The sequence below is a fragment of the Pseudophryne corroboree genome, unplaced genomic scaffold (genome assembly GCF_028390025.1).
Source record: "Pseudophryne corroboree isolate aPseCor3 unplaced genomic scaffold, aPseCor3.hap2 scaffold_1123, whole genome shotgun sequence".
In the NCBI taxonomy this organism is placed as follows: Eukaryota; Metazoa; Chordata; class Amphibia; order Anura; family Myobatrachidae; genus Pseudophryne; species Pseudophryne corroboree.
The window spans coordinates 35,344-61,295 of NW_026967749.1; the positions used below are offsets into that span (position 1 = coordinate 35,344).

The window sequence follows — 25,952 nt, forward strand, 5'->3', positions numbered from 1 at the left end:
GACACCTCGTAAAAGTATATACTGACAAAGGCTAATAAGCATTCATCTAGAACGTTTCCTAGAAAAAGTTTAAAAAGTCAATAATCTGGAGAGTTTTTGTAAGAAACACATTGGTACTTTCCCATGATGAGTGAGTGCTTCAGGATCTCTTGCACTTACATGAGCAGCAGAGTACTGCAACGGAAGCATGCTGGGCCCATAACCCAGAGGTAGGCAGATTGAAACTATCCTCTGCTATATGCATTGTTTTTTGTTAATTAAAGTAATCCAAAACTGGGATTGATATTTTGGCTCTTTTATTTTTACTTAAAGTACAATAACTTTTACCATTTTAATTTGTTTTAATAGTATATTGACAGTATTGTTTTCTTTCAAAAATCCACTTAATTTTCTTTACCCTATTATTAAAATGGTAATTGACAAAAACAAACTACATTGTCACCAGAAGAGCAGTACAAAATGTACAAGTGATATATTAAAATCATCTTTCCAGCTTGAATTTCAATGATGCTTTGGTGCAACAATTTTGTGAGAAACATCTTCACCCATACCCAAGACTTACTAGGCTGAATATGTATACACTAGAAAAGAGGTGCCTAAGAGGAGATATTATTAATATCTTCAAATATGTAAAGATACATAACAAAGAGTTATCAGAGGAATTATTTATTAAAAGAACACGTGGTCACTCGCTGCGACTGGAGGAAATTCAGAATGCAATGGAGGAAAGGGTTCTTCACTGTTAGGGCAATCAGGATGTGGAATTCCCTGCCAGGGAAGGTGGTAATGGCGGACTCTGTAATTGGATTTAAAAAAGGAATGGATACATTTCTGAATGAAAAAGCTATCCAAGGTTATAATACTTAAAATATCAACATGGTTAATCCGGGGGTAACATGAGTTATAGTAGTTAACTAGTCATAAAACATTATTCAGCAAGTATGTAGAATCATCACAACTTAAAACAGGTTGAACACGATGGGCAATTTGCCTCTATTCAACCTCAAAAACTATGTTACTATATGTTACTATATTACTGTAGTATACAGAACACCACAATGCAATGAGCAGTGATAGTGAGCACTGATGAGGATACTAGAACTGACACTGAGCAGCAAGATGCAGCACTGGACTATTAGTAATGTACTGTAGTATGCTGAGCACCACAATGCAGCACAAGACAATGAGCAGTGATACTGAGCACTGATGAGGATACTACTGAGAACTGACACTGAGCAGGAGAGACACACTACTAGTATTACTGAGCAGCAATAAGTAACCACTGATACTGAGCACTGATATTGAGATTTCCACTGAGAGAACATAGCCACGTCCTCTCCGCTCTCTCTTCAATGCACGAGTAAAAATGGCGGCAACGCGCAGCTCTATATATAATATCCGAATCTCGCGAGAATCCGACAGCGGGATGATGACATTTTCCCTTGTTCAGGTTTTCCGAGTCAGGCGGGAACAACCGAGCCTGCCTCAGACCAGTGTAAACCACGTGGAGTTCGTGGGGAATTCGGTTCTCGGAGAACCGAACCCGCTCCTCTCTACCTTATACCCATCAATTTTTTTTATTTTCAATCTAAGCCCCTGCAGTTTTCTGTAAGCATCTGCTTCGCTATGATGATCAACAAGTCACAAGGGCAAACACTCAGGGCTTGAGGCATAGATCTTTGGACCAGCTGCTACAAGCATGGCAGAGGTGTCACTATCACTGGTGACACCCAGAGAGGTGGCGAGGGAGATTGTAATGCAGTGCGTGCAAATAAGCAGCGCAATGGTAAAAAGGAGGCATGATTTCATAGGTAGGGGCGTGGCCTGGTGGCCTGAATCTACATTTTGTTGCTCCGGGTGTCCCGGGGGTTGGGGGCTGCACCCGGGGACTAGTGTGTAAGCGGTGCTGGCTCCTGCACAGTGACAGGGCATGGCCACCCAGTATGACACCTCCCTTCTTGACCATGCTGTAATTGCAGTCGCACTGCAGTTCAGCGTGATCATAAACAATGGTGTAGCCTCCTGCTGGTGCAGACTGTATGTGCGTTCAGGAAGCCGCCACCATTTTTGTGATCACAGCGGCTGAATGTGATGTCATACAGCCGCTGTGACCACGCCCCCTGTGTCTCCTCCATTGCAGACCCCATTTTGAAGCCTTGCCCCCGCACTGCTCCATCCCTGACTTGGAAATGGAGTGTTGCTGACCCCACTCTCCCCCCCTGCCCCGATTGACAGGCAGAGGCGATCGCATGCAGGCACATGCGTATGCTCTTAGCAATTTTTGCAGTTGGATTGCTTATTGTGATTGCAATCCAACCTGAATCAGGCCCTATTACCTATCACATAGCGCTGCGAGCAGTACAAAATTGGGTTAATATAGGAGAAAACCCCCCAGACCTGTGCTCCTTAACTGTACCTGGTGGCTAGTGGAGCGGCTGCCCAGTAATCAGTGTCCACCCCAGTGCGCACACGGCCCACCCCCTACGGCCACGCTCCCCTTAATCAGCGGCCTCGTGATCCGGAAGGGCGGTGTGTGTGTGACTGACCTTAGGAAGAAACCGGAGCCTCCGCTGCAGTGACCCAGCAACCAGGGCACGGGAGTATACAGCGCCGCTGGGAGTGATGAAGCTGCAGTAAAGATGTCTATTAGACCTAGCCTGCTGCAGCCCTTGTAGATTCTCATAAAACAAGTTCTTCTTTTCTTGTCAAAATTAATAGCTAAGAATAGGCTGCCTGAGGCAGGCCCCTGTTAAGTGGCCTGCTACTGAAGGCACCAACTACAAACTGAGCTCCCTGTTCATGGAAGCGGGGTTATAGAGGAGGATGCGCTGAGCATCTTGGGAACAGTCAAAAGCTTTGAGCCGGTTGGTGCCTCAGATCAAGATCCTACTCTACACCCCAATGTGAATCCTTGTGGAGTCCAGTGTACCCCACAGAAGAAATTAATGTGTCACACCCATTGGCAGCAACCTTAGAATAGCTGCTGACGGGCACAATTGAGAAAGGAAGGGGGGGGGCATTTGAATCCAGCACATAGATGCAATTCAAATATGTAATTTGTACCTTCCTATTTTAAAATATAATGGATGAACCTCACCCTGTGAGAACAATCTTCATGATCAAGAGATCTAATATGTAAAATAAGTATGAGTTGGGATAGGGCTGGGGAGGGTGGCAGCTCGGGCAGCCCCTCCCCCGTCAAGTTAAGGAGATTCAACTGAGGAAGCACAAGGGAACTCTCGTCTGGGGACAACAACTGCAGGGAGACCACATCTTTTCAGATGAACATGGGAGGGCGGAAGGCTGCCTAATACTGAAGCACCATCAAATATCAAACCATATCCAACAACTAGTACAAGCATTCCTGGGGGAAGGTCTGCAGCAGACGGATTTGCATACGGTGATGTCATCCAAGCAGTGGGCCAAAGTTGGCTGGAACCCTCATCTGCATATAAAAAGAGAAAAGGGGCATGCAGGGCATGGCGGCCTTTTGCAGTGCTTGGATGACCCCTAGTTCGCATTAAACACCCCCACCCTCCTTTGGTGTGGGGCTCATGTTGGCCATGCCCCATCCCCTGAAGCATTCATGCTGATTTCTTGCAGCAGCTGGGCACTGTAACAGCTCCAGAGCTGCTCTGTAAGGCAAGTAAAAGGGTGTGGGCCCTGCAGCACCACCTGTAGTTCGCATTGTGCGTTGGAAGGCACAAAGTAGGCAGACGGGAGGAGAAGTCAGGATAGTACACAAAGGCATCCTTTTCTCTTAGTCCGTAAAGGATGCTGGGGTCACATTAAGAACCATGGGGTATAGACGGGATCCGCAAGAGACATGGGCACTTTAAGACTTTCAAAGGGTGTGAACTGGCTCCTCCCTCTATGCCCCTCCTCCAGACTCCAGTTATAGGAACTGTGCCCAGGGAGACGGACATTTCGAGGAAAGGATTTATTGTTAAACTAAGGTGAGCATCTTACCAGCTCACACCTTAAGCATGCCGCAGAACGTGGCAGAACGTGGCATTCAACAGAACACAAGCCAACGGCATGAACAATTGCAGCAAGAAGGCCAGGTACCCTACACCATAACAGGGGTTTTCGAAATTTTGACTTGTCTACTTAAAGATCACCAAAATCTGATAACAAGGTCAATTACATCCCTGGGTGGGATTGAACCACAAACCTTTTGGTTAATAGCCGTACACACTAACTGATTGCGCCACAGCGACACTTTGCAAAAGTACATACTGACAAAGGCTAATAAGCATTCTCATGCTGCTTTCTCATGTGGAAGTCTGTTTAATGTGAAAACAAGGTGATATCTAATTAGCACACAGGTAAGGAATTAAGAAAATCTTTATTTAAGGGTGAAGATGTTTCTCACAAAATTGTTGCCCCAATGCATCATTGAAATTCAAGCTGGAAAGATGATTTTAATATATCACTTGTACATTTTGTATTGCTCTTCTGGTGACAATGTAGTTTGTTTTTGTCAATTACCATTTTAATAATAGGGTAAAGAAAATTAAGTGGATTTTTGAAAGAAAACAATACTGTCAATATACTATTAAAACAAATTAAAATGGTAAAAGTTATTGTACTTTAAGTAAAAATAAAAGCTAAAATATCAATCCCAGTTTTGGATTACTTTAAATGGACTGCAGATCTCTCTTGGCCTGGACCTATGGGGGTCAAATGCAGGACATTGCATGTCAGCCATGTTGTCACATCTCGGCTGAAAGAATACAAAATTATATATATACAGTCACTTGAAAACATTATTGGTGATTATTCCTGCAGGTAATCACCACACCTTAGATCACATATAATTTGTGATCCTCCTTTCTCTATTCAAACGTGACAGCAAGGCTCACCCATTGCACTCTGGGTGTGCTGCTCCTGCGATTTCCCCAAATGTGGGAAACTTGACTGCATAATTTGTGTTTCCCCTGGTCGGCTCTCGTATAATTCAGATCTCTTTGTCTCAGGTCTCTCTCCAGCCTAGTTTGCTGTCTGTTTCCACTTCTCTTTTCTTGAGCTGCTCCCTTCTATGCCCTTGCGCACTATCCTGACTTCTCCCGTCTGCTTACTTTGTGCCTTCCAATGCACAATGCAAACTACAGGTAGTGCTGCAGGGCCCACACCCTTTTACTTGCCGTACAGAGCAGCTCTGGAGCTGTTACAGAGCCCAGCTACTGCAAGAAATCAGCTTGAATGCTTCAGGGGCTGAGGCATAGCCAACATGAGCCCCACACCGAAGGAGGGTGGAGGTGTTTAATGCGGACTAGGGGTCATCCAAGCGCCGCAAAAGGCCGCCATGCCCTGCACGCCCCTTTTCTCTTTTCACATGCAGACGAGGGTTGAAGCCAACTTTGACCCACTGCTTGGATGACATCACCATATGCAAATCCATCTGCTGCAGGCCTTCCCCCAGGAATGCTTGCACTAGTTGTTGCATTTGGTTTGTTGTTTGGGGGTGCTTCAGTATTAGGCAGCCTTCTTCCCTCCCATGTTCATCTGAAAATATGTGTTCTCCCTGCAGTTGTTGTCCCCAGATGAGAGTTCCCTTGTGCTGCCTCAGTTGAATCTCCTTTACTTGACAGAGATGTGCCTGAGCAGCGGCCCTCCCCAGCCCTATCCCAAATCATACTTATTTTGCATAGGAGATACCATGGTCATGAAGATTGTTCTCCCAGGGTGAGGTTCATTCATTGCATTCTGGGTATGCTGACCCCTGTGATTTCCCCAAATGTGGGTAACTCGACTGCATTATTTGTTGTAGTGGGGGACTGTGTTTGTGTTTTCCTCTGGTCAGCTCTGGTAAAAGTCAGATTTCTTTGTCTCAGATCTTCCTCTAGCCTTGTTCTTCTTTCGAGAGTTCCCTTGTGCTGCCTCAGTTGAATCTCCTTCACTTGACAGGGGGGTGCCCGAGCAGCGACCCTCCCCAGCTCTAGCCCAACTCCTACTTACCTGCCAGGTGAGATACTATGATCATGAAGGTGCTTCTCCCAGGGCAAGGCTCACCCATTGCACTCTGGGTGTGCTGCCCCTGCGATTTCCCCAAATGTGGGAAACTTGACTGCATAATTTGTGTTTCCCCTGGTCGGCTCTCGTATAATTCAGATCTCTTTGTCTCAGGTCTCTCTCCAGCCTAGTTTGCTGTCTGTTTCCACTTCTTTTTTCTTGAGCCCCTCCCTTTTATACCCTTGTGCACTATCCTGACTTCTCCTCCTGTCTGCTTACTTTGTGCCTTCCAATGCACAATGCAAACTACACACCCTTTTACTTGCCTTACAGAGCAGCTCTGGAGCTGTTACAGTGCCAAGCTGCTGTAAGAAATCAGCTTGAATGCTTCAGGGGCTGGGGCATTGGCAACATGAGCCCCACACCGAAGGAGGGTGGGGGTGTTTAATGCGAACTAAGGGTCATCCAAGCGCCGCAAAAGGCCGCCATGCCCTGCATACCCCTTTTCTCTTTTCATATGCAGATGAGGGTTCCAGCCAACTTTGGCCCACTGCTTGGATGACATCACCGTATGCAAATCCGTCTTCTGCAGAACTTCCCCCAGGAATGCTTGTACTAGTTGTTGCATTTGGTTTGTTGTTTGGGGGTGCTTCAGTATTAGGCAGCCTTCTGCCCTCCCATGTTCATCTGAAAATATGTGTTCTCCCTGCAGTTGTTGTCCCCAGATGAGAGTTCCCTTGTGCTGCCTCAGTTGAATCTCCTTTACTTGACAGAGATGTGCCTGAGCAGCGGCCCTCCCCAGCCCTATCCCAAATCATACTTATTTTGCATAGGCGATACCATGGTCATGAAGATTGTTCTCCCAGGGTGAGGTTCATTCATTGCATTCTGGGTATGCTGACCCCTGTGATTTCCCCAAATGTGGGAAACTCGACTGCATTATTTGTGGTAGTGGGGGACTGTGTTTGTGCTTTCCTCTGGTCAGCTCTGGTAAAAGTCAGATTTCTTTGTCTCAGATCTTCCTCTAGCCTTGTTCTTCTTTCGAGAGTTCCCTTGTGCTGCCTCAGTTGGATCTCCTTCACTTGACAGGGGGTGCCCGAGCAGCAATCCTTCACAGCTCTGGCCCAACTCCTACTTACCTGCCAGGTGAGATACTATGATCTTCACTGTTAGGGCAATCAGGATGTGGAATTCCCTGCCAGGGAAGGTGGTAATGGCGGACTCTGTAATTGGATTTAAAAAAGGAATGGATACATTTCTGAATGAAAAAGCTATCCAAGGTTATAATACTTAAAATATCAACATGGTTAATCCGGGGGTAACATGAGTTGTAGTAGCTAACTAGTCATAAAACATTATTCAGCAAGTATGTAGAATCATCACAACTTAAAACAGGTTTAACACGATGGGCAATTTGCCTCTATTCAACCTCAAAAACTATGTTACTATATGTTACTATATTACTATGTTACTGTAGTATACAGAACACCACAATGCAATGAGCAGGGATAGTGAGCACTGATGAGGATACTAGAACTGACACTGAGCAGCAAGATGCAGCACTGGACTATTAGTAATGTACTGTAGTATGCTGAGCACAACAATGCAGCACAAGACAATGAGCAGTGATACTGAGCACTGATGAGGATACTACTGAGAACTGACACTGAGCAGGAGAGACACACTACTAGTATTACTGAGCAGCAATAAGTATCCACTGATACTGAGCACTGATATTGAGATTTCCACTGAGAGAACATAGCCACGTCCTCTCCGCTCTCTCTTCAATGCACGAGTAAAAATGGCGGCAACGCGCAGCTCTTTATATGGAATCCGAATCTCGCGAGAATCCGACAGCGGGATGATGACATTTTCCCTTGTTCAGGTTTTCCGAGTCAGGCGGGAACAACCGAGCCTGCCTTGGACCAGGGCTTGAGGCGTAGATCTTAGGACCAGCTGCTACAAGCATGGCAGAGGTGTCACTATCACTGGTGACACCCAGAGAGGTGGCGAGGGAGATTGTAATGCAGTGCGCGCAGATAAGCAGCGCAATGGTAAAAAGGAGGCATGGTTTCATAGGTAGGGGCGTTGCCTGGTGGCCTGAATCTACATTTTGTTGCTCCGGGTGTCCCGGGGGTTGGGGGCTGCACCGGGGACTAGTGTGTGAGCGGTGCTGGCTCCTGCACAGTGACATGGCATGGCCACTAGAGATGTGCACCGGAAATTTTTCGGGTTTTGTGTTTTGGTTTTGGGTTCGGTTCCGCGGCCGTGTTTTGGGTTCGAACGCGTTTTGGCTAAACCTCACCGAATTTTTTTTGTCGGATTCGGGTGTGTTTTGGATTCGGGTGTTTTTTTCAAAAAACCCTAAAAAACAGCTTAAATCATAGAATTTGGGAGTCATTTTGATCCCAAAGTATTATTAACCTCAATAACCATAATTTCAACTCATTTTCAGTCTATTCTTAACACCTCACACCTCACAATATTATTTTTAGTCCTAAAATTTGCACCGAGGTCGCTGGATGACTAAGCTCAGTGACCCAAGTGGCCGACACAAACACCTGGCCCATCTAGGAGTGGCACTGCAGTGTCACGCATGATGGCCCTTCCAAAAAACACTCCCCAAACAGCACATGACGCAAAGAAAAAAAGAGGCGCAATGAGGTAGCTGTGTGACTAAGCTCAGCGACCCAAGTGGCCGACACAAACACCTGGCCCATCTAGGAGTGGCACTGCAGTGTCACGCAGGATGGCCCTTCCAAAAAACACTCCCCAAACAGCACATGACGCAAAGAAAAAAAGAGGCGCAATGAGGTAGCTGTGTGACTAAGCTCAGCGACCCAAGTGGCCGACACAAACACCTGGCCCATCTAGGAGTGGCACTGCAGTGTCACGCAGGATGGCCCTTCCAAAAACACTCCCCAAACAGCACATGACGCAAAGAAAAAAAGAGGCGCAATGAGGTAGCTGTGTGACTAAGCTCAGCGACCCAAGTGGCCGACACAAACACCTGGCCCATCTAGGAGTGGCACTGCAGTGTCACGCAGGATGGCCCTTCCAAAAACACTCCCCAAACAGCACATGACGCAAAGAAAAAAAGAGGCGCAATGAGGTAGCTGTGTGACTAAGCTCAGCGACCCAAGTGGACGACACAAACACCTGGCCCATCTAGGAGTGTCACTGCAGTGTCACGCAGGATTGCCCTTCCAAAAAACACTCCCCAAACAGCACATGACGCAAAGAAAAAAAGAGGCGCAATGAGGTAGCTGTGTGACTAAGCTCAGCGACCCAAGTGGCCGACACAAACACCTGGCCCATCTAGGAGTGGCACTGCAGTGTCACGCAGGATGGCCCTTCCAAAAAACACTCCCCAAACAGCACATGACGCAAAGAAAAATAAAAGAAAAAAGAGGTGCAAGGTGGAATTGCCTTGGGCCCTCCCACCCACCCTTATGTTGTATAAACAGGACATGCACACTTTAACCAACCCATCATTTCAGTGACAGGGTCTGCCACACGACTGTGACTGAAATGACGGGTTGGTTTGGACCCCCACCAAAAAAGAAGCAATTAATCTCTCCTTGCACAAACTGGCTCTATAGAGGCAAGATGTCCACCTCATCATCATCCTTCGATTCATCACCGTGTACATCCCCCTCCTCACAGATTATCAATTCGTCCCCACTGGAATCCACCATCTCAGCTCCCTGTGTACTTTGTGGAGGCAATTGCTGCTGGTCAATGTCTCCACGGAGAAATTGATTATAATTCATTTTAATGAACATCATCTTCTCCACATTTTCTGGAAGTAACCTCGTACGCCGATTGCTGACAAGGTGAGCGGCGGCACTAAACACTCTTTCGGAGTACACACTTGTGGGAGGGCAACTTAGGTAGAATAAAGCCAGTTTGTGCAAGGGCCTCCAAATTGCCTCTTTTTCCTGCCAGTATACGTACGGACTGTCTGACGTGCCTACTTGGATGCGGTCACTCATATAATCCTCCACCATTCTTTCAATGGTGAGAGAATCATATGCAGTGACAGTAGACGACATGTCCGTAATCGTTGGCAGGTCCTTCAGTCCGGACCAGATGTCAGCATCAGCAGTCGCTCCAGACTGCCCTGCATCACCGCCAGCGGGTGGGCTCGGAATTCTGAGCCTTTTCCTCGCACCCCCAATTGCGGGAGAATGTGAAGGAGGAGCTGTTGACCGATCAAGTTCCGCTTGACTTGATAATTTTCTCACCAGCAGGTCTTTGAACCCCTGCAGACTTGTGTCTGCCGGAAAGAGAGATACAACGTAGGTTTTAAATCTAGGATCGAGCACGGTGGCCAAAATGTAGTGCTCTGATTTCAACAGATTGACCACCCGTGAATCCTGGTTAAGCGAATGAAGGGCTCCATCCACAAGTCCCACATGCCTAGCGGAATCGCTCTGTCTTAGCTCCTCCTTCAATGTCTCCAGCTTCTTCTGCAAAAGCCTGATGACGGGAATGACCTGACTCAGGCTGGCAGTGTCTGAACTGACTTCACGTGTGGCAAGTTCAAAAGGTTGCAGAACCTTGCACAACGTTGAAATCATTCTCCACTGCGCTTGAGACAGGTGCATTCCACCTCCTATATCGTGGTCAGATGTATAGGCTTGAATGGCCTTTTGCTGCTCCTCCATCCTCTGAAGCATATAGAGGGTTGAATTCCACCTCGTTACCACTTCTTGCTTCAGATGATGGCAGGGCAGGTTCAGGCGTTTTTGGTGTTGCTCCAGTCTTCTGTACGTGGTGCCTGTACGCCGAAAGTGTCCCGCAATTCTTGTGGCCACCGACAGCATCTCTTGCACGCCCCTGTCGTTTTTTAAATAATTCTGCACCACCAAATTCAAGGTATGTGCAAAACATGGGACGTGCTGGAATTTGCCCAGATATAATGCACGCACAATATTGCTGGCGTTGTCCGATGCCACAAATCCACAGGAGAGTCCAATTGGGGTAAGCCATTCTGTGATGATCTTCCTCAGTTGCCGTAAGAGGTTTTCAGCTGTGTGCGTATTCTGGAAAGCGGTGATACAAAGCGTAGCCTGCCTAGGAAAGAGTTGGCGTTTGCGAGATGCTGCTACTGGTGCCGCCGCTGTTGTTCTTGCGGCGGGAGTCAATACATCTACCCAGTGGGCTGTCACAGTCATATAGTCCTGAGTCTGCCCTGCTCCACTTGTCCACATGTCCGTGGTTAAGTGGACATTGGGTACAACTGCATTTTTTAGGACACTGGTGAGTCTTTTTCTGAGGTCTGTGTACATTTTCGGTATCGCCTGCCTAGAGAAATGGAACCTAGATGGTATTTGGTACCGGGGACACAGTACCTCAATCAAGTCTATAGTTGGCTCTGAAGTAATGATGGATACCGGAACCACGTTTCTCACTGCCCAGGATGCCAAGGCCTCAGTTATCCGCTTTGCAGCAGGATGACTGCTGTGATATTTCATCTTCCTTGCAAAGGACTGTTGGACAGTCAATTGCTTGGTGGAAGTAGTAAAAGTGGTCTTACGACTTCCCCTCTGGGATGACCATCGACTCCCAGCAGCAACAACAGCAGCGCCAGCAGCAGTAGGCGTTACACTCAAGGATGCATCGGAGGAATCCCAGGCAGGAGAGAACTCGTCAGAATTGCCAGTGACATGGCCTGCAGGACTATTGGCATTCCTGGGGAAGGAGGAAATTGACACTGAGGGAGTTGGTGGGGTGGTTTGCGTGAGCTTGGTTACAAGAGGAAGGGATTTACTGGTCAGTGGACTGCTTCCGCTGTCGCCCAAAGTTTTTGAACTTGTCACTGACTTATGATGAATGCGCTGCAGGTGACGTATAAGGGAGGATGTTCCGAGGTGGTTAACGTCCTTACCCCTACTTATTACAGCTTGACAAAGGCAACACACGGCTTGACACCTGTTGTCCGCATTTCTGTTGAAATACTTCCACACCGAAGAGCTGATTTTTTTGGTATTTTCACCAGGCATGTCAATGGCCATATTCCTCCCACGGACAACAGGTGTCTCGCCAGGTGCCTGACTTAAACAAACCACCTCACCATCAGAATCCTCCTTGTCAATTTCCTCCCCAGCGCCAGCAACACCCATATCCTCCTCATCCTGGTGTACTTCAACACTGACATCTTCAATCTGACTATCAGGAACTGGACTGCGGGTGCTCCTTCCAGCACTTGCAGGGGGCATGCAAATGGTGGAAGGTGCATGCTCTTCACGTCCAGTGTTGGGAAGGTCAGGCATCGCAACCGACACAATTGGACTCTCCTTGTGGATTTGTGATTTTGAAGAACGCACAGTTCTTTGCTGTGCTTTTGCCAGCTTAAGTCTTTTCATTTTTCTAGCGAGAGGCTGAGTGCTTCCATCCTCATGTGAAGCTGAACCACTAGCCATGAACATAGGCCAGGGCCTCAGCCGTTCCTTGCCACTCCGTGTGGTAAATGGCATATTGGCAAGTTTACGCTTCTCCTCCGACGATTTTTATTTAGATTTTTGAGTCCTTTTTTTACTGATCTTTTGTGTTTTGGATTTTACATGCTCTGTACTATGACATTGGGCATCGGCCTTGGCAGACGACGTTGATGGAATTTCATCGTCTCGGCCATGACTAGTGGCAGCAGCTTCAACACGAGGTGGAAGTGGATCTTGATCTTTCCCTATTTTTGGAACCTCAACATTTTTGTTCTCCATATTTTAATAGGCACAACTAAAAGGCACCTCAGGTAAACAATGGAGATGGATGGATACTAGTATACTTATGGATGACGAGTGACTGACGACACAGAGGTAGCTACAGCCGTGGACTACCGTACTGCGTCTGCTAGTATAGAGATGATAATTAATGATATAAAAAAAATATATATATAACTACTGTAGGTATATATAATATAATGACGGACCTGATGGACACTGTCAGCAGACTGCTAAACTACTAGTATGAAGAAGATAGAAAAAAACTTCCACCACAGGTAGGTAGGTATACAATTATGGACGAGCACTGACGACACAGAGATAGCCACAGCCGTGGACTACCGTACTGCGTCTGCTAGTATAGAGATGATAATTAATGATATAAAAAAAAATATATATAACTACTGTAGGTATATATAATATAATGACGGACCTGGTGGACACTGTCAGCAGACTGCTAAACTACTAGTATGAAGAAGATAGAAAAAAAAACCCACCACAGTTAGGTATACAATTATGGACGAGTGACGACACAGAGGTAGGTACAGCCGTGAACTACCGTACTGCGTCTGCTAGTATAGATAATATACTAAATATATTACTACTGTAGGTATATAATATAATGACGGACCTGGTGGACACTGTCAGCAGACTCCTAAACTACTAGTATGAAGAAGATAGAAAAAAAAACCCCACCACAGGTAGGTATACAATTATGGACGAGCACTGACGACACAGAGGTAGGTACAGCCGTGGACTACCGTACTGCGTCTGCTAGTATAGATAATATAATAAATATATTACTACTGTAGGTATATAATATAATGACGGACCTGGTGGACACTGTCAGCAGACTGCTAAACTACTAGTATGAAGAAGATAAAAAAAAACCCACCACAGGTAGGTAGGTATACAATTATGGACGAGCACTGACGACACAGAGATAGCCACAGCCGTGGACTACCGTACTGCGTCTGCTAGTATAGATAATATAATAAATATATTACTACTGTAGGTATATAATATAATGATGGACCTGGTGGACACTGTCAGTAGACTCCTAAACTACTAGTATGAAGAAGATAGAAAAAAAAAACCCACCACAGGTAGGTAGGTATACAATTATGGACGAGCACTGACGACACAGAGATAGCCACAGCCGTGGACTACCGTACTGCGTCTGCTAATATAGAGATGATAAAGATGAAAAAAAAAATATAACACTACTGCAGATAAATATTTATATAATATATGTATGACGGACCTGCTGGACACTGTCAGCAGAATGCGTTTATAGAATAAAAAAAAAACACCACAGGAGTGTTTAACTTTTTCAGGCAGACAATATACTGGTGGTCACACTGGCAGCAAAAGTGTTCACTGTACTCCTGCTATAACTGCTCCCCAGTCTCCCCCACAATTAAGCTGTGTGAGCAGTGAGCACTCAGCACAGTCAGATATACATAGATGATATATCATGCAGCACACTGAGGCTGAGCACAGATATGGTATGTGTATCGTTTTTTTTCAGGCAGAGAACGGATTATAAATAATAAAACTGGTGGTCACTATCAGCAAAACTCTACACTACTGAGTACTCCTGACAAGTTCAACTGCTCCCCAAATTAGTAGTAAATCAAATGTCACTCGTCTCTATCTTCTAATCTAAACGGAGAGGACGCCAGCCACGTCCTCTCCCTATCAATCTCAATGCATGTGTGAAAATGGCGGCGACGCGCGGCTCCTTATATAGAATCCAAGTCTCGTGAGAATCCGACAGCGGGATGATGACGTTCGGGCGCGCTCGGGTTAACCGAGCAAGGCGGGAGGATCCGAGTCTGCTCGGACCCGTGCAAAAAAGGGTGAAGTTCGGGTGGGTTCGGATTCCGAGGAACCGAACCCGCTCATCTCTTATGGCCACCCAGCATGACGCCTCCCTTCTTGACCATGCTGTAATTGCAGTCGCACTGCAGTTCAGCGTGATCATAAAAAATGGTGTAGCCTCCTGCTGGTGCAGACTGTATGTGCGCGCAGGAAGCCGCCACCATTTTTGTGATCACAGCGGCTGAATGTGATGTCATACAGCCGCTGTGACCACGCCCCCTGTGTCTCCTCCATTGCAGACCCCATTTTGAAGCCTTGCCCCCGCACCGCTCCATCCCTGACTTGGAAATGGAGTGTTGCTGACCCCCCTCTCCCCCCCTGCCCCGATTGACAGGCAGAGGCGATCGCATTCTCTGCGGGGTGCCGCAGAAAATGCAGGCACATGCGTATGCTCTTAGCAATTTTTGCAGTTGGATCACTTATTGTGATTGCAATCCAACCTGAATCAGGCCCTATTACCTATCACAATGCGCTGCGGGCAGTACAAAATTGGTTTAATATAGGAGAAAAACCCCCAGACCTGTGCTCCTTAACTGTACCTGGTGGCTAGTGGAGCGGCTGCCCAGTAATCAGTGTCCACGCCAGTGCGCACACGGTCCACCCCCTACGGCCACGCTCCCCTTCATCAGCGGCCTCGTGATCCGGAAGGGCGGTGTGTGTGTGACTGACCTTAGGAAGAAACCGGAGCCTCCGCTGCAGTGACCCAGCAACCAGGGCACGGGAGTATACAGCGCCGCTGGGAGTGATGAAGCTGCAGTAAAGATGTCTATTAGACCTAGCCTGCTGCAGCCCTTGTAGATTCTCATAAAACAAGTTCTTCTTTTCTTGTCAAAATGAATAGCTAAGAATAGGCTGCCTGAGGCAGGCCCCTGTTAAGTGGCCTGCTACTGAAGGCACCAACTACAAACTGAGCTCCCTGTTCATGGAAGCGGGGTTATAGAGGAGGATGCACTGAGCATCTTGGGAACAGTCAAAAGCTTTGAGCCGGTTGGTGCCTCAGATCAAGATCCTACTCTACACCCCAATGTGAATCCTTGTGGAGTCCTGTGTACCCCACAGAAGAAATTAATGTGTCACACCCATTGGCAGCAACCTTAGAATAGCTGCTGATGGGCACAATTGAGAAAGGAAGGGGGGGGGGGGGGGGCATTTGAATCCAGCACATAGATGCAATTCAAATATGTAATTTGTACCTTCCTATTTTAAAATATAATGGATGAACTTCACCCTGTGAGAACAATCTTCATGATCAAGAGATCTCATATGCAAAATAAGTATGAGTTGGGATAGGGCTGGGGAGGGTGGCTGCTCGGCCCCTTCCCCGTCAAGTTAAGGAGATTCAACTGAGGAAGCACAAGGGAACTCTCGTCTGGGGACAACAACTGCAGGGAGACCACATCTTTTCAGATGAACATGGGAGGGCGGAAGGCTGCCTAATACTGAAGCACCATCAAATATCAAACCATATGCAACAACTAGTACAAGCATTCCTGGGGGAAGGTCTGCAGCAGACGGATTTGCATACGGTGATGTCATCCAAGCAGTGGGCCAAAGTTGGCTGGAACCCTCATTTGCATATGAAAAGAGAAAAGGGGCATGCAGGGCATGGCGGCCTTTTGCGGTGCTTGGATGACCCCTAGTTCGCATTAAACACCCCCACCCTCCTTTGGTGTGGGGCTCATGTTGGCTATGCCCCAGCCCCTGAAGCATTCAAGCTGATTTCTTGCAGCAGCTGGGCACTGTAACAGCTCCAGAGCTGCTCTGTAAGGCAACTAAAAGGGTGTGGGCCCTGCAGCACTACCTGTAGTTCGCATTGTGTGTTGGAAGGCACAAAGTAAGCAGACGGGAGAAGTCAGGATAGTGCGCAAGGGCATAGAAGGCAGTGGCTCCAGAAAAGAGAAGTGGAAACAGACAGCAAACTAGGCTGGAGAGAGACCTGAGACAAAGAGATCTGAATTATACGAGAGCCGACCAGGGGAAACAAAAATTATGCAATCAAGTTTCCCACATTTGGGGAAATCGCAGGAGCAGCACACCCAGAGTGCAATGGGTGAGCCTTGCCCTTGGAGAAGCACCTTCATGATCATAGTATCTCACCTGGCAGGTAAGTAGGAGTTGGGCTAGAGCTGGGGAGGGTCACTGCTCGGGCACCCCCCTGTCAAGTGAAGGAGATCCAACTGAGGCAGCACAAGGGTACTCTCGAAAGAAGAACAAGGCTAGAGGAATATATGAGACAAAGAAATCTGACTTTTACCAGAGCTGACCAGAGGAAAACACAAACACAGTCCCCCACTACCACAAAAAATGCAGGCGAGTTTCCCACATTTGGGGAAATCACAGGGGTCAGCATACCCAGAATGCAATGAATGAACCTCACCCTGGGAGAACAATCTTCATGACCATGGTGTCTCCTATGCAAAATAAGTATGATTTTGGATAGGGCTGGGAGGGCCGCTGCTCAGGCACATCTCTGTCAAGTAAAGGAGATTCAACTGAGGCAGCACAAGGGAACTCTCATCTGGGGACAACAACTGCAGGGAGAACACATATTTTCAGATGAACATGGGAGGGCAGAAGGCTGCCTAAAACTGAAGCACCCCCAAACAACAAACCAAATGCAACAACTAGTGCAAGCATTCCTGGGGGAAGGCCTGCAGCAGATGGATTTGCATATGGTGATGTCATCCAAGCAGTGGGTCAAAGTTGGCTTCAACCCTCATCTGCATATGAAAAGAGAAAAGGGGCGTGTAGGGCATGGCGGCCTTTTGCGGTGCTTGGATGACCCCTAGTTCGCATTAAACACCCCCATCCACCTTTGGTGTGGGGCTCATGTTGGCCATGCCCCATCCCCTGAAGCATTCAAGCTGATTTCTTGCAGCAGCTGGGCACTGTAACAGCTCCAGAGCTGCTCTGTAAGGCAAGTAAAAGATTGTGTGGGCCCTGCAGCACTACCTGTAGTTTGCATTGTGCATTGGAAGGCACAAAGTAAGCAGACGGGAGGAGAAGTCAGGATAGTGCACAAGGGTATAGAAGGGAGGGGCTCAAGATAAAAGAAGTGGAAACAGACAGCAAACTAGGCTGGAGAAAGACCTGAGACAAAGAGATCTGAATTATACGAGAGCCGACCAGAGGAAACACAAATTATGCAGTCAAGTGTCCCACATTTGGGGAAATCGTAGGAGCAGCACACCCAGAGTGCAATGGGTGAGCCTTGCCCTGGGAGAAGCAACTTCCTGATCATAGTATCTCACCTGGCAGGTAAGTAGGAGTTGGGCTAGAGCTGGGGAGGGTCGCTGCTCGGGCACCCCCCTGTCAAGTGAAGGAGATCCAACTGAGGCAGCACAAAGAAACTCTCGAAAGAAGAACAAGGCTAGAGGAAGATCTGAGACAAAGAAATCTGACTTTTACCAGAGCTGACCAGAGGAAAGCACAAACACAGTCCCCCACTACCACAAATAATGCAGTCGAGTTTCCCAAATTTGGGGAAATCACAGGGGTCAGCATACCCAGAATGCAATGAATGAACCTCACCCTGGGAGAACAATCTTCATGACCATGGTAACTCCTATGCAAAATAAGTATGATTTGGGATAGGGCTGGGGAGGGCCGCTGCTCAGGCACATCTCTGTCAAGTAAAGGAGATTCAACTGAGGCAGCACAAGGGAACTCTCATCTGGGTACAACAACTGCAGGGAGAACACATATTTTCAGATGAACATGGGAGGGCAGAAGGCTGCCTAATACTGAAGCATCCCCAAACAACAAACCAAATGCAACAACTAGTAAAAGCATTCCAGGGTGAAGGTCTGCAGAAGACGGATTTGCATACGGTGATGTCATCCAAGCAGTGGGCCAAAGTTGGCTGGAACCCTCATCTGCATATAAAAAGAGAAAAGGGTTATGCAGGGCATGGCGGCCTTTTGCGGCGCTTGGATGACCCCTAGTTTGCATTAAACACCTCCACCCTCCTTCGGTGTGGGGCTCATGTTGGCTATGCCCCAGCCCCTGAAGCATTCAAGCTGATTTCTTGCAGCAGCTGGGCACTGTAACAGCTCCAGAGCTGCTCTGTAAGGCAAGTAAAAGGGTGTGGGCCCTGCAGCACTACCTATAGTTCGCATTGTGCGTTGGAAGGCACAAAGTAAGCAGAAAGGAGGAGAAGTCAGGATAGTGCGCAAGGGCATAGAAGGGAGCGGCTCAAGAAAAGAGAAGTGGAAACAGACAGCAAACTAGGCTGGAGAGAGACCTGAGACAAAGAGATCTGAATTATACGAGAGCCGACCAGGGGAAACACAAATTATGCAGTCAAGTTTCCCACATTTGGGGAAATCGCAGGAGCAGCACACCCAGAGTGCAATGGGTGAGCCTTGCCCTGGGAGAAGCACCTTCATGATCATAGTATCTCACCTGGCAGGTAAGTAGGAGTTGGGCGAGAGCTAGGGAGGGTCGCTGCTCGGGTACTTCCCTGTAAAGTGAAGGAGATCCAACTGAGGCAGCACAAGGGAACTCTCGAAAGAAGAACAAGGCTAGAGGAAAATCTGAGACAAAGAAATCTGAGTTTTACCAGAGCTGACCAGAGGAAAGCACAAACACAGTCCCCCACTACCACAAATAATGCAGGCGAGTTTCCCACATTTGGGGAAATCACAGGGTTCAGCATACCCAAAATGCAATGAATGAACCTCACCCTGGGAGAACAATCTTCATGACCATGGTATCTCCTATGCAAAATAAGTATGATTTGGGATAGAGCTGGGGAGGGCCGCTGCTCATGCACATCTCTGTCAAGTAAAGGAGATTCAACTGAGGCAGCACAAGGGAACTCTCATCTGGGGACAACAACTGCAGGGGGAACACATTTTTTCAGATGAACATGGGAGGGCAGAAGGCTGCCTAAAACTGAAGCACCCCCAAACAACAAACCAAATGCAACAACTAGTACAAGCATTCCTGGGGGAAGTTCTGCAGAAGACGGATTTGCATACGGTGATGTCATCCAAGCAGTGGGCCATAGTTGGCTGGAACCCTCATCTGCATATGAAAAGAGAAAAGGGGTATGCAGGGCATGGCGGCCTTTTGCGGTGCTTGGATGACCCTTAGTTCGCATTAAACACCCCCACCCTCCTTCGGTGTGGGGCTCATGTTGGCTATGCCCCAGCCCCTGAAGCATTCAAGCTGATTTCTTGCAGCAGCTGGGCACTGTAACAGCTCCAGAGCTGCTCTGTAAGGCAAGTAAAAGGGTGTGGGCCCTGCAGCACTACCTATAGTTCGCATTGTGCGTTGGAAGGCACAAAGTAAGCAGAAAGGAGGAGAAGTCAGGATAGTGCGCAAGGGCATAGAAGGGAGCGGCTCAAGAAAAGAGAAGTGGAAACAGACAGCAAACTAGGCTGGAGAGAGACCTGAGACAAAGAGATCTGAATTATACGAGAGCCGACCAGGGGAAACACAAATTATGCAGTCAAGTTTCCCACATTTGGGGAAATCGCAGGAGCAGCACACCCAGAGTGCAATGGGTGAGCCTTGCCCTGGGAGAAGCACCTTCATGATCATAGTATCTCACCTGGCAGGTAAGTAGGAGTTGGGCGAGAGCTGGGGAGGGTCGCTGCTCGGGTACTTCCCTGTAAAGTGAAGGAGATCCAACTGAGGCAGCACAAGGGAACTCTCGAAAGAAGAACAAGGCTAGAGGAAAATCTGAGACAAAGAAATCTGAGTTTTACCAGAGCTGACCAGAGGAAAGCACAAACACAGTCCCCCACTACCACAAATAATGCAGGCGAGTTTCCCACATTTGGGTAAATCACAGGGGTCAGCATACCCAAAATGCAATGAATGAACCTCACCCTGGGAGAACAATCTTCATGACCATGGTATCTCCTATGCAAAATAAGTATGATTTGGGATAGAGCTGGGGAGGGCCGCTGCTCATGCACATCTCTGTCAAGTAAAGGAGATTCAACTGAGGCAGCACAAGGGAACTCTCATCTGGGGACAACAACTGCAGGGGGAACACATTTTTTCAGATGAACATGGGAGGGCAGAAGGCTGCCTAAAACTGAAGCACCCCCAAACAACAAACCAAATGCAACAACTAGTACAAGCATTCCTGGGGGAAGTTCTGCAGAAGACGGATTTGCATACGGTGATGTCATCCAAGCAGTGGGCCATAGTTGGCTGGAACCCTCATCTGCATATGAAAAGAGAAAAGGGGTATGCAGGGCATGGCGGCCTTTTGCGGTGCTTGGATGACCCTTAGTTCGCATTAAACACCCCCACCCTCCTTCGGTGTGGGGCTCATGTTGGCCATGCCCCATCCCCTGAAGCATTCAAGCTGATTTCTTGCAGCAGCTTGGCACTGTAACAGCTCCAGAGCTGCTCTGTAAGGCAAGTAAAAGGGTGTGGGCCCTGCAGCACTACCTGTAGTTTGCATTGTGCATTGGAAGGCACAAAGTAAGCAGACAGGAGTAGAAGTCAGGATAGTGCACAAGGGTATAAAAGCGAGTTTCCCACATTTGGGAAAATCACAGGGGTCAGCATACCCAGAATGCAATGAATGAACCTCACCCTGGGAGAACAATCTTCATGACCATGGTATCTCCTATGCAAAATAAGTATGATTTGGGATAGGGCTGGGGAGGGCCGCTGCTCAGGCACATCTCTGTCAAGTAAAGGAGATTCAACTGAGGCAGCACAAGGGAACTCTCATCTGGGGACAACAACTGCAGGGAGAACACATATTTTCAGATGAAAATCTTGGTCATGCTCTGGTTTCTCTTCAGAACGAACAAATCTTTCGCCTTTTACTAAAGATTTCCGTGGAGAGGAGCAAAACCGAGTTTTATCTCAATTTTTGCATGCCCCATCTTTTTGGGGTTTCTTTTATCGGTTTAAAGATAGAATGAGTGTGCTTTAATGTAAGTTCATTTGCATAGAAATGACAGTAAATGTTTGTTTCTTTTCAAACAGAACTTTCTTGACCATGCTACTTGCTTGAAAGATCTGGGAGCACATGGAATGCAGTACAAACCATGCTTATAGCAAGGAGAAGCCAGGTGAGAAATCTGCTTTCTTTCAAGTTGGGCGCTCACTTTGATCTGAATGAGGACTGCTGGCACAGCATTTAGGCGACAGGTGGAATCTTGGTCATGCTCTGGTTTCTCTTCAGAACGAACAAATCTTTCGCCTTTTATTAAAGATTTCTGTGGAGAGGAGCAAAACTGAGTTTTATCTCAATTTTTGCATGCCCCATATTATTGGGGTTTCTTTTATCAGTTTAAAGACAGAACGAGTGTGCTTTCTTGTTAGCTTTAATGTAAGTTTATTTGCATAACAATGACTATAAATGTCTGTTTCTTTTCAAGCAGAACTTTCTTGACCATACTAATTGCTTGAAAGATCTGGGAGCACATGGAAAAGAGTACAAACCATGTTTATAGCAAGGGGAAGCCTGGTGAGAAATCTGCTTTCTTTCATTCAAATTGGGTGCTCACTTTGATCTGAATGAGAACTGCTGGCATGGCACTCAGGCGACAGGTGGAATCTTGGTCATGCTCTGGTTTCTCTTCAGAACTAACAAATATTTCGCCTTTTATTAAAGATTTCCGTGGAGAGGAGCAAAACTGAGTTTTATCTCAATTTTTGCATGCCCCATATTATTGAGGTTTCTTTTATCAGTTTAAAGACAGAACGAGTGTGCTTTCTTGTTAGCTTTAATGTAAGTTTATTTGCATAACAATGACAGTAAATGTTTGTTTCTTTTCAAACAGAACTTTCTTGACCATGCTACTTGCTTGAAAGATCTGGGAGCACATGGAAAACAGTACAAACCAAACAGTATCACAAGAGCCTTTATTTGATCTTTCATGAAGATAGAGCAGAATTGAGGACACGTCAACAATTTCTGCCGAAGGTGGTTCATCTTTCCACATGGTGCCTTTGGCCACTGACACCTTCGTTGAGTCAAAGTCTCTGGCTGTGGTCAGAACTTTGAAAATGTATGTCACCAGAACGGTTCAGATTAGGAAAACAGAGGCTCTGTTTGTCCTGTATGCTCCCAACAGGATTTGGTGTCCTGCTTCCATGCAGACCATTATGCGCTGGATCTGTGGTAAGATTCAGCATGCTCGTTCCACGGCAGGATTGCCGTTACTGAAGTAGGTGAAGACCCATTCTACTAGAAAGGTGGGTTCATCCTTGGCAGCTGGTCGGGGAGTCTCGGCATTGCAACTTTGCCGAGCAGCTATTTAGTAAACACTTTTGCTAAGTTTTACAAGTTTGATACCTTGGCTGATGATAACCTTAAGTTGGATCATTCGGTGCTGCAGAGTCGTACGCACTCTCCCACCCGTTCAAGAGCTTTGGTATAACCCCATGGTTCTTAATGTGACCCCAGCATCCTCTAGGTCGTATGAGAAAATAGGATTTTAATACCTACCGGTAAATCCTTTTCTCTTAGTCTGTAGAGGATGCTGGGCACCCGTCCCAGTCCATACTGTGTCTGCAGTTATTACTTGTGGTTATACACATGTTGTGTTATGGTTCTGGTCAGCTTTTTGCTGCAATTGTTCATGCCATTGGCTTGTGTTCTGTTGAATGCCACTTTCTGCGGCATGCTTAAGGTGTGAGCTGGTAAGATGCTCACCTTAGTTTAACAATAAATCCTTTCCTCGAAATGTCCGTCTCCCTGGGCACAGTTCCTATAACTGGAGTCTGGAGGAGGGGCATAGAGGGAGGAGCCAGTTCACACCCTTTGAAAGTCTTAAAGTGCCCATGTCTCTTGCGGATCCCGTCAATACCCCATGGTTCTTAATGTGACCCCAGCATCCTCTACGGACTAAGAGAAAAGAATGCCCTTGCGCACTATCCTGACTTCTCCTCCCGTCTGCTTACTTTGTGCCTTCCAACGCACAATGCGAACTACAGGTGGTGCTGCAGGGCCCACACCCTTTTACTTGCCTTACAGAACAGCTCTGGAGCTGTTACAGTGCCCAGCTGCTGCAAGAAATCAGCTTGAATGCTTCAGGGGATGGGGCATGGCCAACATGAGCCCCACACCAAAGGAGGGTGGGGGTGTTTAATGTGAACTAGGGGTCATCCAAGTACTGCAAAAGGCCGCCATGCCCTGCATGCCCCTTTTCTCTTTTCATATGCAGAAGAGGGTTCCAGTCAACTTTGGCCCACTGCTTGGATAACATCACCGTATGCAAATCCGTCTGCTGCAGACCTTCCCCCAGGAATGCTTGTACTAGTTGTTGCATATGGTGCTTCAGTATTAGGCAGCCTTCCGCCCTCCCATGTTCATCTGAAAAGATGTGGTCTCCCTGCAGTTGTTGTCCCCAGACGAGAGTTCCCTTGTGCTTCCTCAGTTGAATCTCCTTAACTTGACGGGGGAGGGGCTGCCCGAGCAGCCACCCTCCCCAGCCCTATCCCAACTCATCCTTATTTTGCATATGAGATCTCTTGATCATGAAGATTGTTCTCACAGGGTGAGGTTCATCCATTATATTTTAAAATAGGAAGGTACAAATTACATATTTGAATTGCATCTATGTGCTGGATTCAAATGTCCCCCCCCCTTCCTTTCTCAATTGTGCCCGTCAGCAGCTATTCTAAGGTTGCTGCCAATGGGTGTGACACATTAATTTCTTCTGTGGGGTACACTGGACTCCACAAGGATTCACATTGGGGTGTAGAGTAGGATCTTGATCTGAGGCACCAACCGGCTCAAAGCTTTTGACTGTTCCCAAGAAGCTCAGTGCATTCTCCTCTATAACCCCGCTTCCATGAACAGGGAGCTCAGTTTGTAGTTGGTGCCTTCAGTAGCAGGCCAATTAACAGGGGCCTGCCTCAGGCAGCCTATTCTTAGCTATTAATTTTGACAAGAAAAGAAGAACTTGTTTTATGAGAATCTACAAGGGCTGCAGCAGGCTAGGTCTAATAGACATCTTTACTGCAGCTTCATCACTCCCAGCGGCGCTGTATACTCCCGTGCCCTGGTTGCTGGGTCACTGCAGCGGAGGCTCCGGTTTCATCCTAAGGTCAGTCACACACACACCACCCTTCCGGATCACGAGGCCGCTGATGAAGGGGAGCGAGGCCGTAGGGGGTGGGCCGTGTGCGCACTGCGGTGGACACTGATTACTGGGTAGCCGCTCCACTAGCCACCAGGTACAGTTAAGGAGCACAGGTCTGGGGGTTTTTCTCCTATATTAACCCAATTTTGTACTGCCCGCAGCGCATTGTGATAGGTAATAGGGCCTGATTCAGGTTGGATTGCAATCACAATAAGCGATCCAACTGCAAAAATTGCTAAGAGCATACGCATGTGCCTGCATTTTCTGCGGCACCCCGCAGAGAATGTGATCGCCTCTGCCTGTCAATCGGGGCGGGGAAGGGGGGGAGAGGTGGGTCAGCAACACTCCATTTCCAAGTCAGGGATGGAGCGGTGCGGGGGCAAGGCTTCAAAATGGGGTCTGCAACGGAGGAGACACAGGGGGCGTGGTCACAGCGGCTGTATGACATCACATTCAGCCGCTGTGATCACAAAAATGGTGGCGGCTTCCTGCGCGCACATACAGTCTGCACCAGCAGGAGCCTACACCATTTTTTATGATCACGCTGAACTGCAGTGCGACTGCAATTACAGCATGGTGAAGAAGGGAGGCGTCATGCTGGGTGGCCATGCCCTGTCACTGTGCAGGAGCCAGCACCGCTCACACACTAGTCCCCGGGTGCAGCCCCCAACCCCCGGGACACCCGGAGCAACAAAATGTAGATTCAGGCCACCAGGCCACGCCCCTACCTATGAAACCATGCCTCCTTTTTACCATTGCGCTGCTTATCTGCGCGCACTGCATTACAATCTCCCTCGCCACCTCTCTGGGTGTCACCAGTGATAGTGACACCTCTGCCATGCTTGTAGCAGCTGGTCCTAAGATCTACGCCTCAAACCCTGAGTGTTTGCCCTTGTGACTTGTTGATCATCATAGCGAAGCAGATGCTTACAGAAAACTGCAGGGGCTTAGATTGAAAATAAAAAAATTGATGGGTATAAGGTAGAGAGGAGCGGGTTCGGTTCTCCGAGAACCGAATTCCCCACGAACTCCACGTGGTTTACACTGGTCCAAGGCAGGCTCGGTTGTTCCCGCCTGACTCGGAAAACCTGAACAAGGGAAAATGTCATCATCCCGCTGTCGGATTCTCGCGAGATTCGGATTCCATATAAAGAGCTGCGCGTTGCTGCCATTTTTACTCGTGCATTGAAGAGAGAGCGGAGAGGACGTGGCTATGTTCTCTCAGTGGAAATCTCAATATCAGTGCTCAGTATCAGTGGTTACTTATTGCTGCTCAGTAATACTAGTAGTGTGTCTCTCCTGCTCAGTGTCAGTTCTCAGT

The 25,952-nt window shown here is 47.6% G+C and overlaps 14 non-coding genes and 1 pseudogene across 14 annotated transcripts; 6 read left to right on the forward strand and 9 right to left on the reverse strand.

The window, feature by feature from the left end:
* Window positions 1-5,637: 5,637 nt before the first annotated feature.
* LOC134989752 (U1 spliceosomal RNA) lies at window positions 5,638-5,801 on the forward strand. The gene has a single exon (XR_010194844.1). It is a non-coding gene; the product is annotated as a U1 spliceosomal RNA (small nuclear RNA).
* Window positions 5,802-5,953: 152 nt separating this feature from the next.
* Window positions 5,954-6,116, forward strand: LOC134989765 (U1 spliceosomal RNA). Its single transcript, XR_010194856.1, has one exon. It is a non-coding gene; the product is annotated as a U1 spliceosomal RNA (small nuclear RNA).
* Window positions 6,117-6,771: 655 nt separating this feature from the next.
* LOC134989743 (U1 spliceosomal RNA) lies at window positions 6,772-6,935 on the forward strand. The gene has a single exon (XR_010194835.1). It is a non-coding gene; the product is annotated as a U1 spliceosomal RNA (small nuclear RNA).
* A 9,578-nt stretch (window positions 6,936-16,513) lies between these two features.
* Window positions 16,514-16,676, reverse strand: LOC134989716 (U1 spliceosomal RNA). The gene has a single exon (XR_010194813.1). It is a non-coding gene; the product is annotated as a U1 spliceosomal RNA (small nuclear RNA).
* A 152-nt stretch (window positions 16,677-16,828) lies between these two features.
* On the reverse strand, window positions 16,829-16,992 carry LOC134989755 (U1 spliceosomal RNA). The gene has a single exon (XR_010194846.1). It is a non-coding gene; the product is annotated as a U1 spliceosomal RNA (small nuclear RNA).
* Window positions 16,993-17,667: 675 nt separating this feature from the next.
* Window positions 17,668-17,830, reverse strand: LOC134989710 (U1 spliceosomal RNA). The gene has a single exon (XR_010194807.1). It is a non-coding gene; the product is annotated as a U1 spliceosomal RNA (small nuclear RNA).
* Window positions 17,831-17,982: 152 nt separating this feature from the next.
* LOC134989741 (U1 spliceosomal RNA) lies at window positions 17,983-18,146 on the reverse strand. The gene has a single exon (XR_010194833.1). It is a non-coding gene; the product is annotated as a U1 spliceosomal RNA (small nuclear RNA).
* A 674-nt stretch (window positions 18,147-18,820) lies between these two features.
* Window positions 18,821-18,983, reverse strand: LOC134989768 (U1 spliceosomal RNA). Its single transcript, XR_010194859.1, has one exon. It is a non-coding gene; the product is annotated as a U1 spliceosomal RNA (small nuclear RNA).
* Window positions 18,984-19,135: 152 nt separating this feature from the next.
* LOC134989747 (U1 spliceosomal RNA) lies at window positions 19,136-19,299 on the reverse strand. Its single transcript, XR_010194839.1, has one exon. It is a non-coding gene; the product is annotated as a U1 spliceosomal RNA (small nuclear RNA).
* Window positions 19,300-19,973: 674 nt separating this feature from the next.
* LOC134989770 (U1 spliceosomal RNA) lies at window positions 19,974-20,136 on the reverse strand. The gene has a single exon (XR_010194860.1). It is a non-coding gene; the product is annotated as a U1 spliceosomal RNA (small nuclear RNA).
* A 152-nt stretch (window positions 20,137-20,288) lies between these two features.
* LOC134989736 (U1 spliceosomal RNA) lies at window positions 20,289-20,452 on the reverse strand. Its single transcript, XR_010194829.1, has one exon. It is a non-coding gene; the product is annotated as a U1 spliceosomal RNA (small nuclear RNA).
* Window positions 20,453-21,045: 593 nt separating this feature from the next.
* Window positions 21,046-21,173, reverse strand: LOC134989720 (U1 spliceosomal RNA; annotated as a pseudogene).
* Window positions 21,174-21,317: 144 nt separating this feature from the next.
* On the forward strand, window positions 21,318-21,433 carry LOC134989726 (U5 spliceosomal RNA). Its single transcript, XR_010194819.1, has one exon. It is a non-coding gene; the product is annotated as a U5 spliceosomal RNA (small nuclear RNA).
* A 270-nt stretch (window positions 21,434-21,703) lies between these two features.
* LOC134989730 (U5 spliceosomal RNA) lies at window positions 21,704-21,819 on the forward strand. Its single transcript, XR_010194823.1, has one exon. It is a non-coding gene; the product is annotated as a U5 spliceosomal RNA (small nuclear RNA).
* A 286-nt stretch (window positions 21,820-22,105) lies between these two features.
* On the forward strand, window positions 22,106-22,221 carry LOC134989734 (U5 spliceosomal RNA). The gene has a single exon (XR_010194827.1). It is a non-coding gene; the product is annotated as a U5 spliceosomal RNA (small nuclear RNA).
* Window positions 22,222-25,952: the final 3,731 nt, after the last annotated feature.